General features: G+C 44.2%; 1 long non-coding RNA gene across 1 annotated transcript; it reads left to right on the top strand.

Annotated features, from left to right (window-relative positions):
- The first annotated feature begins 3,840 nt into the window (after positions 1 to 3,840).
- Positions 3,841 to 17,991, top strand: LOC146894620 (uncharacterized). Its single transcript, XR_015001816.2, has 3 exons — positions 3,841 to 4,827; positions 13,469 to 13,648; positions 14,996 to 17,991. It is a non-coding gene; the product is annotated as an uncharacterized LOC146894620 (long non-coding RNA).
- The last annotated feature ends 436 nt before the right edge of the window (positions 17,992 to 18,427 follow it).

An 18,427-nucleotide genomic window follows, 5' to 3' on the forward strand; every position in this document is an offset into this window, starting at 1 on the left:
CTCTTGAGTAATGTTGTTACCTATTGCAATATATGAACCAAAATACCAACTTCACATACTCCAATAATTTTTGTTAATGTTTATTAATTTTTAATTCATACTCAGTTTTGTGAATTCATATTCCAAATGTTCCCTATACTTTTACTAAGGACATTTTACAGTGCTTAAGGTTGAGGGAGGCAGGGGGACAGATCTTTGCAGTTGGGGTTCAGTGAAATACAGGCAAAGCAGTAGAAAGTACAGCTGTCAGCATGAAGGACCTATAAACCCTGCAACTGCGTAACTTTGTGCGTGCTTGGCAGAGCAAGAGGAACAGACCATGTCAATGTTGTGGTACGTTTTTGTCCTTTATTTTGGAGCAACTGGGGGCTTGGAAGTAAGGCTGAGAAAGCAGGCAACTTGCTCCTCATCACAGAGTTAGGCTGATTCCAGACTCTGTCCTTGGCCGTGTTAGTCCATGGTGATCAGACATCGAGGGGGTGTGCTCACAGTCATGTCGTCAGAGGCAGCCTGCGTGGACCCCTTTACAAGGCTGTCCTCCCATTTAGAACACGCTGAGATGAGCAGTTGTGCCTCGCAATGGCTGTTTAAACGAGTGTGCAGGAAAAGCCTTCTGAATTGTTCAGTGAAGCGCACTCAGGTGTTTGCTATGATAGAGACTCCCACTTTCTGGGAAAGTTAATATTTTACTATACAGAAGCTTCAACAAGCAATTTGAAGACTAGTCTTGAGAAACAAATCAAAAAATCCCAGCATAGCATCTGGGCTTGTTTGCCCAGCTTTCGTGTTTTATAAATACATACACTTAGGTTTTAAAACCTAGAATTTATTATCCTGAGTTCCATGTGAGGCGGAACCTCTGCACACATAGTTAGAAGCTGCAGTGTCCGGTGTCCAGTTAGAAGCTTATGCCCAGGCCAGAGGTAGAGAAGAATCCAAACCAGAGCTCCCTGCACTCCTGGGTGTTTGGGGACGCACACAGTGCAGACACTAAAGTTGACAGGAGAGCACCAGCAGTTAGGAAGGACGCTGGAGAGCCCTTCTAACCGGGATGGACCCAAGCCCATCGTGTGCACAAGGCCTTGCCAAGATGTAGGGCGATGCTCTTGTGGGAGCTGTGTTCAGTTCAAAATGTTCCTTTCTGGCTCCTCTTGTCTGTGGAATCTTTAATAATAATGGCTAGTGTTTATGTAATGCTTTTTGATTAGGAAAACAGTTTCAACAGCTCTTCAGCACGCGGGCCCTGGGGAAGCAATTGTCTAACAAAACAGCACACATAGGCAGGCGCTCTGCTAACGGAGTGAATGGCATTCCCAGCCCACCAGTGAGGGTCTCAGTGTGGAGACTGTGTGTGCGTGTGAGTGTGTGTGCACGTGTGTGTGCGTGTGTGTGTGCGCGTCTGTGTGTAAGTGTGTGTGCATGTGAGTGAGTGTGCATGTGTGTGTAGACACTAAACTCTTTTTATGAGAAGCTAATGACCGAATAATAAAGCATAAAGATAAAATTGATCAAAATCTAGCCCATACCTGTATTTTTTATAACAAGTTTTTATAAACTCATGTGAGTGCAAATATTACCAGAAAACTGTTTTTAACATTTGAATTATTTAGTAATGTTAAGCTTTTCTCAGTGAACATACAAGTGGCCTGCATGTTATTTTCATTTTTTTATTGTCCTAACCTGATATTGATACCAAAAGTCATATCAGCCACATAGCGTGTGTTTGGGGGTATGTAATTATTTATTTCTATTTATGATATAGTTTCTCCAACAGAGATTTACTTGTTCCTCCAGTACCTAAAAATCTATTTTATCAATATTTTCCTGATGTTGAGGGCAGAGTTTTTAAACCTTAGTAGTTTTTTTTTAATATTTTTAAGTCTATCTGGTTTTGTGTGGTTTTGTATTTTCTACCTTTGAGTCAGATTTGCTGACATATTATTTATTTAGAAAGTGGTTTGCTTCACCTCATCTTTCTACTGAACTGGAAGAAATTATTCCAAGTGCTTTATTATTTTGGGGGGCTGAGAATGTAACTCAGTGGGAGAGAGCTTGCTTACAAGGCAAAGGCCCTGGATTAACGGGCAGAATTACACGCGTGCATTCACACAGAGACAGAGAAGTCAGCAGCTGTGTTGTTGGTGCTATGGCACCTGTTGGTTGATGCTTTGGTTATAGTGTTGCCTCCATGTATCCGAGGCCATTTTAACGCGTCCCCCCCCCCCCTCATCTGCATTGATCTCTTCCAAGTTTTAGCTTTGTAAGTGTTTTTTGGAGATTCCATCTCTGGCTTTGTCAGTATTTTTCAGTCTCATTCTCCTTTCTTTATTTTTGTTCTCTGCTAACTGGCTGCTTATCATACACCTGTTCTCTGTGAGAAGCGTGGGAGGGGAAGGGAAAATGCAGTCGTTTTGAATTGAGATTAAGCTAAGAAGAACAGAGACTGCCATTGCCTCTGAGAAGGGCTTAGACTCAAGCTCTTTTGCTGTCATTACTGTTTCGTTCTTTTTATTTTTTTCCATTTTAATTTATTTTCTGTGCATGGGTCTTTTGACTGCATGTATGGCTGTGCACTGTGTCATTTGGTGCCCATAGAAGCTAGAAGAGGGCATCAGATCCCCTGGATTTACAGATGGTTGTGAGCTGCCACGTGGGTGCTGCACATCAAACCCGGGTCCTCAACAGTACTCTTAACTGCTGAACTATCCCTCCTACCCCTCAAGGAAAAGTTATTTAGTTTACTTTTGTGCTGTTTGGGAAGCCCTACAAGCTATGTTCTAAGGCAGTGGTTCTCAGCCTTCTTTGTAGTGACATTTCATTTGTATTTTAATAAATAAAGTTTGCTGAAGATCAGAGAGTAAGACAACCCCACTGGTCAGCCTGACAGACCAGGCAGTGGTAACACATACCTTTAATCCCAGTAGCCTGACTAGTTGCCATAGAAACCGTGCGATGCATTCCTTTAATCCCAGAACTACAGAGGATTGTAAGACAGGAGGAGACAGCTCTCAGACACAGTCTCATTCTGAAATTCCTGGAGGCAGGATCGCCGTTTCCAACTGAAGTCGAGGTAAGAGCCCGTGGCTGACTGCTTTGCTTTTTGGATCTTCAGGTTGGACCCCAGTTTTTCTCTCTGAGCTTTTATTAACCGTGCTTCACTTCCTGATGCTGCAACCCTTTAGTACAGCCCCTCATGTTGTAGTGACCCCAAGCATAAATCATTACTTCATAACTGTAATTTTACTACTGTTACGAATTGTAGTGTAAATATTTTTGGAGGTAGAAGTTTGTTAAAGGGGTCACAACCCATAGGTTGAAAACCACTGTTCTAGGGGCATGTCTTAAAGGAATGCTAATTTTTTTCATTGAGTAGCAAACTTCAATGCAAGATCAGGCACAAGGGAAAGGATTTTCTGTTTGCTTTAAATGCTGTGATTTACTGCAAAGCTTGTGGATGCTGAACCACAGGAGAGCAGGTGAAGGGGAGGAGAAAGCAGCGGCTGGGCCGTTTCTCTGTAGGTCTCTTTTCGAAGGCCAAGGGAGTTCATTTTGCTTGTGATACTCCCCTAACTAATAAGTCACTGCGTGCCGTAGTCATCTCACAAAGAGATAAGGCTTTCCCTGTCTGCAGCCTCTGCAAGCACAAGTAGAATGGAAGTATTTAGAAGCATTTTTTATCTCTAGCGACCAGACTCTGAGCCAATGTCCCTACCCCTATGTATTGGAATCTTTTTGTTTTCATCAAGAATGTACTCAATGCTGTATCAATGCAGGATACCCCTTATGAAATGTCTTTATGAAAGCCATTCCCATGTATAATGAATATATGCTCATAAAAATTCTAATTTAAAAGAAGCTCCTGGGTCAACCAGGAGTTTCCAAAAAAGTAGTGCAGCAGTCTGGGTGTATACAAATAATTCTCAGATATGCCAAGAGGACTGCGGAGGGCAGAGGTGGAGCCTACCGTAAGCAGGTCTATCGAGACACCTGGAGGAAGAATCGAAGCTGGATTATGAGACGGATGGAAAACTTTCCAGAATGTGTCAGAATGGCTGAGGGAAGCTCTGGTCAGAAGGAGAATGAGACTGATTAGGGCTCTGAAGGCAGTGAGGCCAGGCCCACGCAGGAGCCAATGTTCTCATTTGCCAGAGCACTGGAATGCGGGAGATGGGGCAGGGGAGGACAAGAAGGAGTACCATGGTGAGTCTCTTAATTGGATGTCAGTGGTGCTGTCCAGCACAGAGGTGTGCAGCCAGCTCTCAGCTGTCACCTCCAAGCAGAACACCGCCGCCCCCAGGCAGAGCTGCTGCAAACAGAAGCACCTGCCCTGGCCCCCCACCTGCTTGTATTCACAAAGCAGCCGTTTGGTGATGAATTTCTATCCTTATCCAGACCATGCCCTTGGACAACCTTTCCTCTTCACCGTTTCCAGGCAGGAACCCCACCCGGGATACAGCAGGGCAGTTGGAGATGGACCAGGGCTTACTGAGTCAGAAAAGGAGAGGCTTAAGGACATGAGAGCTGATGACAACCATGCTGGTTCATCAGCTGGACGACCCATCGGGTGCTGAGGCACCACAAAGCAGGATGTCTACACATTCTACTGAAAGAGTCTTCTAGCTCATGCCCTACTAAGAGAAAAACCCTGTGGTCTGGTGAGACTAGCTCCCTTATCTTGTGTGATTCTGGGCCACAGTGATTGTCATGGCAGACAGTGATACAGTCACATAAGCACCTGGGAGCTAAGTGACACCTGGATGCATCTCACGTGGCCCTCGCTAATCCCCACGAGCTACACCGTATTGGTATTTCACACTTGATGACCAGGTGAGTAGATGCTATGGGAAACTGTGTATGCTTCTGGATTCAGGCAAGATTAGCAGAGTTCATAGGCAAATCTTTGACCCCTGAGCCTACCCTGCTTCCCCTACCCATGATTGTGCCTCCTAAGTAGATGAGGGACCCCACCTCCTTCACTTTGCAGTGTAGGGGTGAGGGTGGTGCAAGAAAGCTGATCCTCTAAGGCCTGTTCCATCCACCAATGAGGCTCTCTCAGAGATAACTGTTTCTCAGATTAAAATTCACTCTCACCAGGCGGTGGTGGCACATACTTTAATCCCAGCACATGGGAGGCAGAAGCAGGAGGATCTCTGTGAGTTCAGGGCCAGCCTGGTCTACAAGAGCTAGTTCCAGGACAGGCTCCAAAGCTACAGAGAAACCCAGTCTTGAAAAACAAACCAAAAAACAACAACAAAACTTCTTCTCATGCTGTTTGATGACTCGAGACATTGTCCTGGTTCCAAGTTCTCAGGCTGGGACAGTGAAGATGTATGTAGATGGCTCTGAGGTCCTCCTGTGTTCTCAGTCAGAAGGCAGAGAGTCCTGGGAGAGCCATTCTCCTGATAGGCAGGAGCTTTATAGGTAATAAGGCAGCTATTCATAGGAGAGAGAGGGGGGGAGATTATTTTAGATTATGAGCGTTGAAAAAAATTCTAATGGGTTTAATATTTGAGCTGACCTTTGTCAGAATGTAGGATTTTGATGGTCGGTCACAGGGACAAGCTATGGAGTGGAGCCTGGAGAAGTCTGGTGAGCAATTTGGAACTATGCAAGAAGATAATATCCTCCTCCCCTTTCTTCTATCCTTCCTATCATACATAAAATTCCCCACTTATTGAATTCTTCTGGATAAACTAATTCAGATCCCAACTGTTTCCCAGGACTTTGAGATTACAAAGCAGTCACATTCCATACAATTTTGTTTTATATTTTGTAGACTTAAACAATTGCTTTGGAGTGGGGGTGGAGGCAACTAGAATTAAGAGTATCTATCTTAATTTCTTCCCAGTGGTGAATATCCCAGCAAGAATATCAAAAGCCTAGAAGCACAGGTTAGGATGTAGCTCAGTGTCTTTCCATGTGCACAAAGCCCTGTGGTCAACCCCTGTATATCTAGTGATCCCAGCACTTGTAGTGTTTGAAACAGGAAGATCAGATGTAGCAAGCTTTTTTGTTGTCCACCGGCTCACAAATAATGACACAGAGACCTATTATTAATTATGAAAACTTGGTTTTAGTTCAGTGCCCCGCGCTACCGTTTCGCCCGCAAGAACGACGCGGGACACTTAGGATTCTTCTGCAGTAAAGCTTTATGCGTCTTGAGAGGGAGAGCATAAGCTTACATGGCAGAGACCCAGAATGAGGGGAACCCAGCCCTTATAAAGGAAACAGTCCTCGCTTCTGACGTGTCACTCTTGGATTGGTCCGCTGCCCATTATCCCAGATGATGCCTCGGGAGTAGGCAGGGATGCAGCGGTAGAGAGTTACCAAGCACGTGCGCTGAGATTAAAAGCGTGTGCTACATCACCTTGAACTCACAGAGATCTGCCTGTCTCTGCTTCCCAGGCATAGGGGCCAAAGGCGTGTACTACCACGCCTTGAGGTCACAGAGGTCAATCTGCCTCTGCCGCCCAGGCATCAGGACTAAAGGCGTGTACCGCCACACCTTGGGGTCATAGAGGTCAATCGCTACCTTTGTTCCTTGAAGCAATGGAGAATGTGGTCCGGCCCTCCACATATCCCCCTTTTTTTACTTCTTTGCAGAAAGGCAACTCCCTCAGAAGGCAAAGATAGAGGTCGCACTTCCCAGAGTGAAAACATTACGATGGGCTTGCATGGAATCTGCCCCTAGGTTCATGATACCTGGAACCTATCTGGCCTGCCCTCTGCCATTTTTCTGGGAAAGGGAATATACGACAGGAAACCCTTATGCAGGACGACATATCTCTCAGAGAGGGCCATTTTTTGTGTGATGCTCTTCAGCTCGACAACCTTTAGGGCTAGCTAAGCCAAGCATTCCATCCTGTGCAATGGACCACTGTCCTAGGGGTGCAGGAGCTGGTTGGCATAAACCTTATTGCTTCAGCATAGATAACCACATATCGGTAGAGGCCCCTGTTTCAGGGCAGCCAGCACTTGTGCAATAACCAATTTGTCCCTACGATTTTGGGATTTGAGTCAGCAGACCATCCAGAGGAGAAACATTAATCCATAGCATAGGACTGTTCCAAAACATTTCCACCCCCACCCATTTTTTGAAGTAGGGGAATGAGAGACATGGCCCAGGACTGGAGTCCTACGGCCAAGCTTATAAATCGTCTCTAGGACGGTAGGGAGGGGGCCCAGAGTCTTATTGGTTGTAAAAAATCGAGGAGACGCCGCCATCCTATGGTTGACTGGTAACAGCTTCAGGAAGGCTGAGAGTGTCCTCCATCGGTGCTCTGTCATCCATCCGCAAAATGGCAGGAGGAACAGCAGCCAGGTCCTCAGGCGAATCCGTGTGTTGTGGATCACTCTTCATTGTTTGGGTCAATCGCTCTGGCAGCCAGAATGGGCTCTCTTGATCCTGTGGGAAGACATAAACAGCTCCCCTGGATCTCAATAAAATGGGATCCGGGCCTTTCCATTCATTAGAAAGCACGTCTTTCCACTTAACCAAATTTTTGGGCCGCTGTGGATCCGAACAATGTCGTGTTGCAGCATTTTGGCCATTATCATCCAAATTTAAAAAATTTATGGTGAACAGAGCCATGGCAATGGCCTCTCTTGGCGTTGGGGGCAACTCCTTCATTATTCCCCCTTTTTTGTTTTTAACAAGAACTGGTATCAGGATAGGCCATGCCCTTGTCATTGTTTAGAGGGTCATCCTTGGTATTTTCTCATTAAGTTTTTTAGTTTAATTTTTTACAAGATAACTAGACAATTGCTTAATAATTAGTCATTGTATCTGGGATCGCAGGGGCGCAATTCTCCAGCTCAAGAAGTCTACCAGAGGCGTGTTGGAAACTATGGGCTTTTTTGCCATAGTCATAGATTTAGCCAATGACCCAATCACCTTAAAAATCTAAGGGCTTTTTGCATCTACCTCCCTGTGGATCCTGAAACATTAGATTTAAAACCAAATAGTTGTACGCTGCCATGTGGTCGCTGGGGAATTGAACTCATGACCCTTGGAAGAGCAGGCAGCATTCTTAACCCCTAAGTTATCTCTTTAGCTCCTTATTTAGATGGAAAATCTCTTGGGCTAGTAGCCAGCATTGTTCGCCCCAGGCTATTGGTCCACCTTTGTTACCTAGGATCAGCATAGCTCAGCTCAGCCAAGCGGAACAGAAGCCATTCCAGCCTCAGAGCCCCTCACAGTTTCAGGCACATTGCAAGCCTTCTGGCCTGGCAGCTTGTGGCACCTCTCTCATTCTCAATACTGCTGTGATACCCTCCAGGCCAGGCACCAACTGAGCCGGCGCGACGTGCCCCCCACCATAGCCACCCAGCAATGCTCCGCTCCAGCCACCCTCCAGCAGCAGTTGTATTCATTCCGAGTCCAAACTAGTGCACGGAGTAAAGCAGAACTCAGAAGCAGACTTGCTGCTATGCAACCATTGAAAGGACCTCATTTAAACAATCTTTTAGGGAATATGGGCGTCGTTAGTCTCTCTCTGACTATTTCCTGCTGAATTGGGCCGTTGCATTTTGGGGGTATACATTACAACATTTTAGGAGGTCTCGGTGATTTAAACCACATAAATCCCAAGTACACCCTTAGGCTCTCATTTTCTGTGGAGACGAAAACAGAACCTCTTTTTCAAAACATCATATCCTTAGGCAAATTTAAATATCTTTCTCCTGTCCGGTACACAAAAGACAACATAAACAACATAACATAAAGCTTTTGACCTTGTAGGTCAGTCTCCCCCATTCTTAGAACCACCGGGGGGTCCTTTTTTTAATTTTCTTTTCAGTCTCCCCCATTCTTTGAACCATCAGGGGGGGTCCTTTTTTCTATTTTTTTTTCTTACAGGCGCGCCTAACCTCTCATTGCATTCAGTTTCTGATATGCTATCCTGGACTTCCTCCAATACATTTTGTCCGTCTGCAACAACAGCCTGGCAGGATTTATCTTCTAAGCAATTTTTGGCAAAATATAAGAGGACTACTAAAAGAGGTAGCAAGGCCCCTACGAGACCTTCCCAATGCGGAAACAAGTCAAGCCCAAAACCGAAAAGTCCAAGAATAGTCATACCTCTCTGAGCAAACAACCTGCAGTTTTGAATCCTCCTTGTGTCCAAGGGGTCTCTGGCGGTGCGAGCAGTTGTCAGGGTCCCTCGGCGTCTCGGGTTTCAGGACCAGTTGCCCCGCGCTACCTTTTCGCCTGCAAGAACGACGCGGGACACTTAGGATTCTTCTGCAGTAAAACTTTATGCGTCTTGAGAGGGAGAGCATAAGCTTACATGGCAGAGACCCAGAATGAGGGGAACCCAGCCCTTATAAAGGAAACAGTCCTTGCTTCTGACGTGTCACTCTTGGATTGGTCCACTGCCCATTATCCCAGATGATGCCTCGGGAGTAGGCAGGGATGCAGTGGTAGAGAGTTACCAAGCACGTGCGCTGGGATTAAAGGCGTGTGCTACATCACCTTGAACTCACAGAGATCTGCCTGTCTCTGCTTCCCAGGCATAGGGGCCAAAGGCGTATACTACCACGCCTTGAGGTCACAGAGGTCAATCTGCCTCTGCCACCCAGGCATCAGGACTAAAGGCGTGTACCGCCACACCTTGGGGTCATAGAGGTCAATCTCTACCTTTGTTCCTTGAAGCAATGGAGAATGTGGTCCGGCCCTCCACAGTTCAGGCTTATTCTCAACAAGCTCTTACAGTTTGAATTAACCCATTTAGATTAATCTATTCTGCCACATGGTGTCACCTCATCTCCATACTGCTTACTCCGAGTCTGGCTGGCAGCTCCACTTCCTTCTCCCCAGAGTTCTCTCTCTGCCAGGAAGTCCTGCCTATGTCTCCTGCCTAACACCAATCACAGCAACACACCTTCACACACTGTGCAAAGATCCCACAACAACCAGAATGGAAAGGTTACCTTCAGTGACACAACAATGGCATTCAGCCTGATACAAAGGAGAATCTCAGAAAAGGCCAAAAGAAACCATAGGTTTGACAGCAGACTCAGCAGTGACCAAACATGAGAATCTGAAAGTGAGATTTTATTTTCCTCCCTAAAACTGGTACCAACACAGTTGTACCTTTGCCCCAAGACAGATGTCATGTAAGAATGAGATGGCATATTGGAAGGCAGCAGGGATGTTACTGTCCCAGGTAACAGAGGGCTGGATCCTGTGATGAGACGCTCACAGCAGGGTTTGATGGGGTGATAGGGAGAGGGGAGAGAAGAGATGGCCTTTGTTTCTCTAAGGGTGATAGATCAGGACTCTGAAGTTCAAACTCATCCTGTATCTCCCAGATGGCACTCATCTACTCATCTCTCCTCTCTCTCTCTCTCTCTCTCTCTCTCTCTCTCTCTCTCTCTCTCTCTCTCTCACACACACACACACACACACACACACACACACACACACAGAGTTTTTAATTTTTCCCCACTGCTGGGACGCAGTGTCCCCATCTGTGATATGGCAGGGCTGAGCCGGTATATCTCTAAACTTGCTTCAGCGCCGACCTTCTGTGAGTCTGTAATTGCTTTACACGAATTGGCTCTGTGATTTGCAAGAGAATGTGATAATATTCCAGCAGACCGTTACAGTTCTTTCACAAGATTGAACTGAAATACTCATGCTTGGACATTAACATCTGCCTCTGTGAGTTCTGATTAGTATGAGCAAATTTTCCCTCCTAAAGCACTTGCAGGTAAGTTTATCCCATTTCATGCCCACTATTGCACAGCACAGTGCAACAAGCCTTTGGGTAGTCCTGACATTCCCCAGGGGGTTTGCAGATGGCATGCTGACCCTTATGTAGAAGGCTTTCTTGGACCACCAGCCCCCAAATCATGACACAGAGACTTATTATTAACTATGACTGCTTGATGTTAGGTTAGGCTTGTTTCTAGCCAGCTTTTTTCAAAATTGACTTTAATTAATCCATTTCTAGTCATCTATGTGCCACCTCAAGGATCGTTTATCTTATCTACATACAGCCCATCCTGCTTTCCTGCATCCTCCATGACTGGCTGACTGGCCCCCAGCTGGCAAGCTGACTCCCTCTGCCTGCCAGCTCCACCTATCTCTCCTCTGCCCAGCCATTGGCTGTTCAGGTATTTTAGGCCAAGCAGGTGCCTTAGGCAGGCAAGGTAAAACAGCAAAACAGCAACACATCTTTTCTTTCTTTCTTCCTCTCTCTCTCTCTCTCTTTTGGTTTTTCAAGACAGGATTTCTCTGTAGCTTTGGAGCCTATCCAGGAACTAGCTCTTGTAGACCAGGCTGGTCTCGAACTCACAGAGATCTGCCTGCCTCTGCCTCCCAAGTGCTGGGATTAAAGGCATGTACCACCACCATCTGGCTAAGCAACACATCTTTATATAGCTAAACAAGTGCAGCATAAACAAGAGCAATACATCTTTACATAGTTAAAAAGATATTCTATTCCACAACAACCTTGTGAATGGGGGATCTCTTCCTTCCATAAACAAACAAAATAGCTTTAAAATCTTATCAATACTATATGTTAAAAGTCACACAATACACAAAAGTATAAAAACAAATATAGAAATGAATAAAAATCTTCCACTCAGAGATGACCATGCTTAAGATGTGATAATTTCAATCATTTTCTCTATTAATATACCCATATGCATATAATTTTATGAGGTATTGTTGTTATAGGATTTATTGTATGTGGCTTACAACAATATAAGACAATTTTTTATAATCAATTTTATAGTTTACAAAATCTCTATTTTACATTTTTATTTAAACTATAAACATTTTAATATATTCTTACACTTAGGAATTATTGTCATTAAAAGGTAGATTAGAAGATTCACTTTCTAGTTTTACAATTGCATGGGGGAAACATGGAGATATCTCAGCTGGCAAAGTACTTGCAGGAGCCTGAGTTTGGTCCTCAGAATCCACACTTAAAAAGTCAGGCTTGATGGAATGTTCTTGTAATTCCAGCACTGGGGTAGTGGAGACAGACAGATCCCTGAGGCTTGATGGAATGTTTTTGCAATCCCAACATTGAGGTAGCGGAGACAGATGGATCCCTCAGCCTTGATGGAATGTTCTTGTAATCTCAGCACTGCGGTAATGGAGACAGATAGATCCCTGAGGCTTGCTAGCTAGCTAGCCTAGACTGGCTAGAGTAGTCCAAGCCAGTAAGAGAACTCACTCTCTCTCTCTCTCTCTCTCTCTCTCTCTCTCTCTCTCTCTCAAAAAAAAAAAAAAAGAAAGAAAGAAAGAAAAGAAAAAGAAAAAAAAGCAGGCAATATCTAAGGAACATAAACCCAATGTTTTCCTCTGGACTCCATATGCAGAGTCATTATGTGAAGTTTCACCACATACACACAAAATGTGTATTGTTTTCAGCATACATGAGTGAGGGAATAAGTGATGTTATGTTTACTCATGTAGAATAATTAAATCAAACTAGTTAACATATGTTAGCATGTATAACCTCACCTCTTTAACATCTTTTATAACAGTTGAAATCTACTCTCAGCAATTTCAGAATTCCATCATTCAGTATATCCTCCACTCTGTATGGTCAATATTTTAATTTTGGTTTTTGGTTTTTTTTGTTTGTTTGGTTGGTTGGTTGATTTTTTTTTTTTTGAGACAGGGTTTCTCTGTGCTTTGGTTCTTGTCCTGGAACTAGCTCTTGTAGACCAGACTGGCCTCGAACTCACAGAGATCCGCCAGCCTCTATCTCCCGAGTGCTGGGATCAAAGGCATGCACCACCATTGCCCAGCATGGTCAATATTTTAGAAGCCAACTCAGACTACCTACCATTTTCTACTGTGACCATCACCCACTCTTTCTCCCCACACCCAGTCTCTGGAGAGCACCACTCTACTCTCTGCTCCGTGTATTTGTTTGAGGTTCCATACAGAAGTGAGAACGCATGGTGTGCGCCTGGCTTATTTCTATTAGGATACTCTTCCCCACGTCTGTCCATAGTGTCACAAATTACAGAACTTCATCCTGTGTATATAACTACCGTATTGTTTTTATCCATTCAAGCAGATGCGCACTGAGTTAGATTGCTTAACTTTGCTATGATGAGTGGTGCTGGGATGAACATGAGAGTCAAGAAATCTCTCTGGTAAACAGACTTTAAACCTTTTAGACAAATGCTAAGATGTGGGACCTGGATCCTGGGGCAGATCTATTCTGTTTCTTGAGGGCTTCCCATGTGACTTCTCATGATGACCGAAATGCTTTGCAACCCAGTTAAAAGGAAGCGGGTGTTCTAGATCTTCACCCTCTGGCAGGTAGGAGACAGTGACTCCTAGTAGTTTTCATCTACATTCCCTTAGTTCTTGGTTCTTGTCATAGTTTTTTTTTTTTAATCTCCTGGTCGTTTGTATATCTTCTTCTAAAAAGGTTCTACTGAGAGTCCTGCCTATTTTCAATTGAGCTGATTTTTTTCCTTGCTGCTACAGGTTAGATCTTGAATGCCACCCAAAGACATGGAGCCAAAGGCTTGGTCTCTAGGTCAACACTCCTGGAGGCAGTGAAGCCTGGAGGAGGCACTTGATGGGAGTTGTCTATTATGGAGGTCTCGCCCACCAGAGCTTGTGGGACACACCCTTTCCCTCCTAATTTTGGATACTACCCCCGAGGTGAGAAATTTTTGCTCTGCCACACACTACAGCTAAGGTGTGCTGTTGACCCCAAGTCCAAGCAACAGGGTCAGCTAATCATGGACCAATACCTCTGAAAACAGGAACGATATAATCTTTTCCCTTTCTCATCTGATTGTCTTTGTTGCAGCATCAAAATGCTGACCAACATACTTGCTGTTGACTTGTTCTGGTGCCTTGTATATTTTGGCTATTAACATAATGCGTAGCTTAGAAATCCTTCCTCCCAGTCTTCACTCTGTGTTCCCTTTCCTGAATAGAAGCTTTTTATCCTGATGCAATTCCATTTGCTTAGTTTTCTCTTAGTTGCTATACTTTAGGAATTAACTTACAACAAACAAGTAAAAACAACAACAACAGGGGCTGGAGAGATGGCTCAGTGGTTAAGGGCGCTGCTTGCTCTTCCAAAGGTCCTGAGTTCAATTCCCAGCAACCACATGGTGGCTCACAATCATCTGTAATGAGATCTGGTGCCCTCTTCTGGCCTGCAGGCACACATGCAGAATACTAAGAATACTGTATACATAAATAAATAAATAAATAAATCTTTAAAAAACAACAACAACAAAAAAAACAAACCAAAACAACAACGAATTGCCAAGACTAACGTCCCATAATTTCTCTTCATATTTTCTTGTAGAAGATGATGGTTTCTGGTCTGTAAAGTCGATTTTGAGTCGATTTTGAGCTGATGTTTTTAATATAGTGATGATAATAAGGTTTCAGTTTCATGTGTGAATATTTATTGAGGTTCCCAGCTCTATTTATTGAAGGAACTATCCTTTTGTTTTTCAGTGTTCTGACACTCTTGTCAAAATTCAGTAAACTACAAATGTGTTTATGACTTCTGGTTTTAATTTTGATTTCATGAACGTGTGTGTGTGTGTGTGTGTGTGTGTGTGTGTGTGTGTGTGTGTGTGTGTTTGTAAGTACAGTTTGAAGTTAGAGAGTGTGATGGTACCACTATTCATTTTCTTCATGCTTTTCTTGGCCATGTTTAAAGAACAAATACTTAATCATATTAAGTATATTTAATATAAAAATATTAAAATATTTAATGTTTTAATGAAAGCCTGCTGAGATCTTTAAGTTTCCAAGATTGCTTGTTATGTTTTTCTGAGCCAGAAATGAACCTGCCCTAAGTCATCTTCAAGTATGGTCCTGTGTTACCTTCACTAGGGATAGATATACAAACAGGGAGAGACATGTTTTGGTCCTGTGGTCAGCTGCCTTTGGATGCTTGCGGGATGAAGGGGAGCAGGAGGGATCATAGAGCACTCCCCCAAATCCCAGCAACTTATGAGAACTTATGCTTCTGCCTCACAGACCAGAACTCACACAAGGAAGAAGAGCTTGCCTTGGCTGCTGGCAGAAGCCTGAATGAGCTGGCTGGTCACAGGATGTCAGGAAGCAGAGAGTGAAGGACCCATGGTGCCACTCGACTTCTTTCTTCATATATGCAGTCTAGGGAAGGGTGGAAGTCATGGAAGGGTGCCCCCACAAACGAGTAGGTCTTCTGCCTTAACAAAATCAAGATAAACTCTGATATACATGCCCAGAGGTCACTCCCGTTGATTTTAGATTCAGCAAAGGTGACAAGTCACACTGACCATCACAAGGACTAAATTAAAAATTATCAACTGCCTGTTCAGAAAGAACTATTTTCGTTAGGGATAATATTAGATTTTGAGTTTGTTAGTCTGCAGTTTATTGATGTTTGCTCCGCTAGCATTCCGACAGAGTTGCTGGGATATTTGGCACATTTAAGATATGTGTGCTTTCACATAAGAATTACACAGGATCAAGCAAGGACCCAGTACTGAGAGGGGGAAGTAGGCACAGGCTCCCACCGCAGCCAAGAAGCTACCTGTAATTGCTACCTGTTGGCAAAGGGAAAATCTGTTTCATCCAATGGAGTTTCACTGGGTATTTCAACCCACAGTCCAAGGCAGGCCCATGCCCAGTAGTAGCTGGTCAACAAAAAATGAACTCATTGGTATTTTTGTGGACTTTTTGTTTCACTTTCCTTTTTTCTGACTTTTTTTTCTCTTACTGGTCTTTTGATTGTTTTAATTTGGAGTTTTGTTGTTGTTCCTTGCTTTCATTGGTTTTTCTTATTTTGTTTTAGAGAAGAGATAGGGAGGGAGGAAGAGACAGGGAACATAAAGATAGGATAGGGAGGTGGGGAGGATCTAGGAGGAGATGGAGGGGACAACACTGTCAAACTATGAAATATGTATGAAATATATGAAAAATTCCATTAAAAAAGATAAGTGTACTGAACAACTGACTGACAACATGCGTGAAGACTAAGTGAGCACATGGGTTCTTTCCTTAAAAAGCGCAATTTTAGCTATATACTTATCACATGATAAGTTAGAAATAAGAAGAGATTTCCAGTATGTGCTGTGTCAAGGGTCACCTCTGGCTCAAAGCATCACTCCTGATCTGATGGGCTGCCTACAGCCTGCTCTTGGTCCCTGCTCCATGTACCTTTTGTTCTGCTCATCCTGAACTTCTGCACCAGATCTTCCCAGACTCTACTATGGTCCATGGCATGGCCCACCATGCCTTGAGGGTTTTTTCTGGAAGTAGCACAGGGTAGGAGAAAGGGGGGTTGGTTATAGCTACTGCCTCCTACATGGGTGAACTTAGGCAGGGTTCTTAAGTTGTCTGTACAAATGGGTTATTATGAGAACTATGCCAAGGAAAGGAGTCTTTGCAGAGTGATTAGAACAGTGCCTGCACGGTAATGTCCTTGAGAACATCTATAAAGACATAGATGAATTAGCCCAGCATGGCTGTTAGCAGACTTTCAGATCCTTGATAGGAGAGCCAAGGCTTTAGCCTCTCTGTCAGGAATTGCCTATGCCTATGCCGGTGAGTAGGCCCTGACACTGAATACCAGCTTCTCAACTTCATCCTTCCCCGCTGAGTCTCATCTGCCTGCATCTTGACACAGCCAGCTTACCTAGAAAACAAAGGCTTCCACATCTGGACAAACAAAACAGCTGTCTCACAAACAATTATTTCACAATGGGTAGCCCAAAAGAGTATCCTTTTTTACATCAAAGGACACTGTTTACATCAAAACTGAGGAAGATACTAAAAGTAAGTTTATACCGGGAATGCACATCTCTGAACGACACTACAGTCTTGCACAGTCGGATAAGCTACCCTTCCCAAAGGACCAGAGAACCCCTTGTAGTCACATGCACACTCTCTCCAGACTCGGTGAAGGCCATGTGACTGGGATGACTTTGACTGTTGTCTGTGCAGGAGACACAGGTAATGGTTACACATTTGAGATAGTTGCATTAGCTCAGTAGAAGCGTCAAGTCACTTCTAATTGGTTTAGTTGCAAACCTTTCTGTTTCCCCTTGAAGCTACAGAACCTGGAGTGTAGATACGCTTATTTTCTTACGGGCTGTTAGTGGGGAGAATGTTGTTCTTCAGAGCAGGAATAAAGGAACAATCATCTTACATAAACACTTAGAGGCTCCAGAATTATTATGCCCTAGAGACAGGGCCCTGCCGCTGTGGGGAAAAAAATCAATAAGACTCATGTGCTTCTTTTCACCACTGACTCAAAGTCTCTAAGAATGGCTTACCATTAGCAAGACTGGGAAAGGATTGCTGTGTTTGCCAATGGATGGTGGGCAGAGCCGTCTGCGGATCTAAGCAGCTGACTCTCTCTTCCTGGCGGTGTAACCACACAGAAGCCATCAACAGTTTGCGTACAGAGGGGCATGCTGCCGAGACGCAGACAGGAGAAGTCTCTGGGGTAGTGTTCCTTTTCCTGAAAAGATGTAAATACATACCTATTCTCTCCGTATGGGCACTGGCGACAGAGCAAAGAAGCAATGACTTTACCGACAGGTACATGGGTGGCTGTGTTAGCAGAGATATTGGGGCCAGAGCTTATGCTCTGACGAGCTAGGCTCAGCCAGAGTCCAACATTTTTGAATTATTAGCAAGCGTGGCTTAGAGTGCATAGTGTTAGGCAAATCTGGTTACCTTTTCATGAAGAGAATAATCATGATACAGCTAGGATCACTAGAACATGGGTCTTAGAAAGGCCGGCAGCACTGGCAATTCTACATTGTATTGCATCAGCTCACAAAGTGTTGGGTCCCTAGAGGACAGGCCTTCGCACCCCCACTTGATCTGTTTTGCACTATTGCACTTGGTTGAAAACAGGAACAAAAACAGGAACAACCTGTTGCTTCCAGCAATGTTTCTAAGGATGTTTACCCCTAAGCCATTGAGTTACGGTAATGGGTGATGAGCTTCCTGCTTTTGCTTTCTTGGCCTCCCCTGCTGAGGGCTATATATACTGTGTGAGAAAGTGGAATAAAGGCTTGTCTGCAGAACCTGAAGTTGTGTTGCGTGTTAATCCCGACGTCCCTCGCTCAGAAGAACGACAGTTGCCGTGCTGGCGTGGCAACAAAGTGCTCTTGCAAGGAGAACATTTGTGTAATCCATAGAGGACACACATGCACGGAACATACAAAGAAGCCGGTAACAATTAGCTGCACCCCACAGCCGCAGAACCGCACTGAAGTACTTCACACTACACCTTAGCTTCTACTTTTTGTTTGAAATTTTGAATCTTTAGCTCAATGTAACAATGGATCTACTGCACTGAGACAAAAAGCAAAGCCGTAGTCCTCTTGTAAAGCTATAGGATGAATGGCACTAATTACCATAAAGAGACTCACTTGCTGACACCGCCACATCTCATATGGACAAAAATAA

This window comes from Myodes glareolus, chromosome 4 (genome assembly GCF_982192425.1).
Source record: "Myodes glareolus chromosome 4, mMyoGla1.1, whole genome shotgun sequence".
NCBI classification, from domain to species: Eukaryota; Metazoa; Chordata; class Mammalia; order Rodentia; family Cricetidae; genus Myodes; species Myodes glareolus.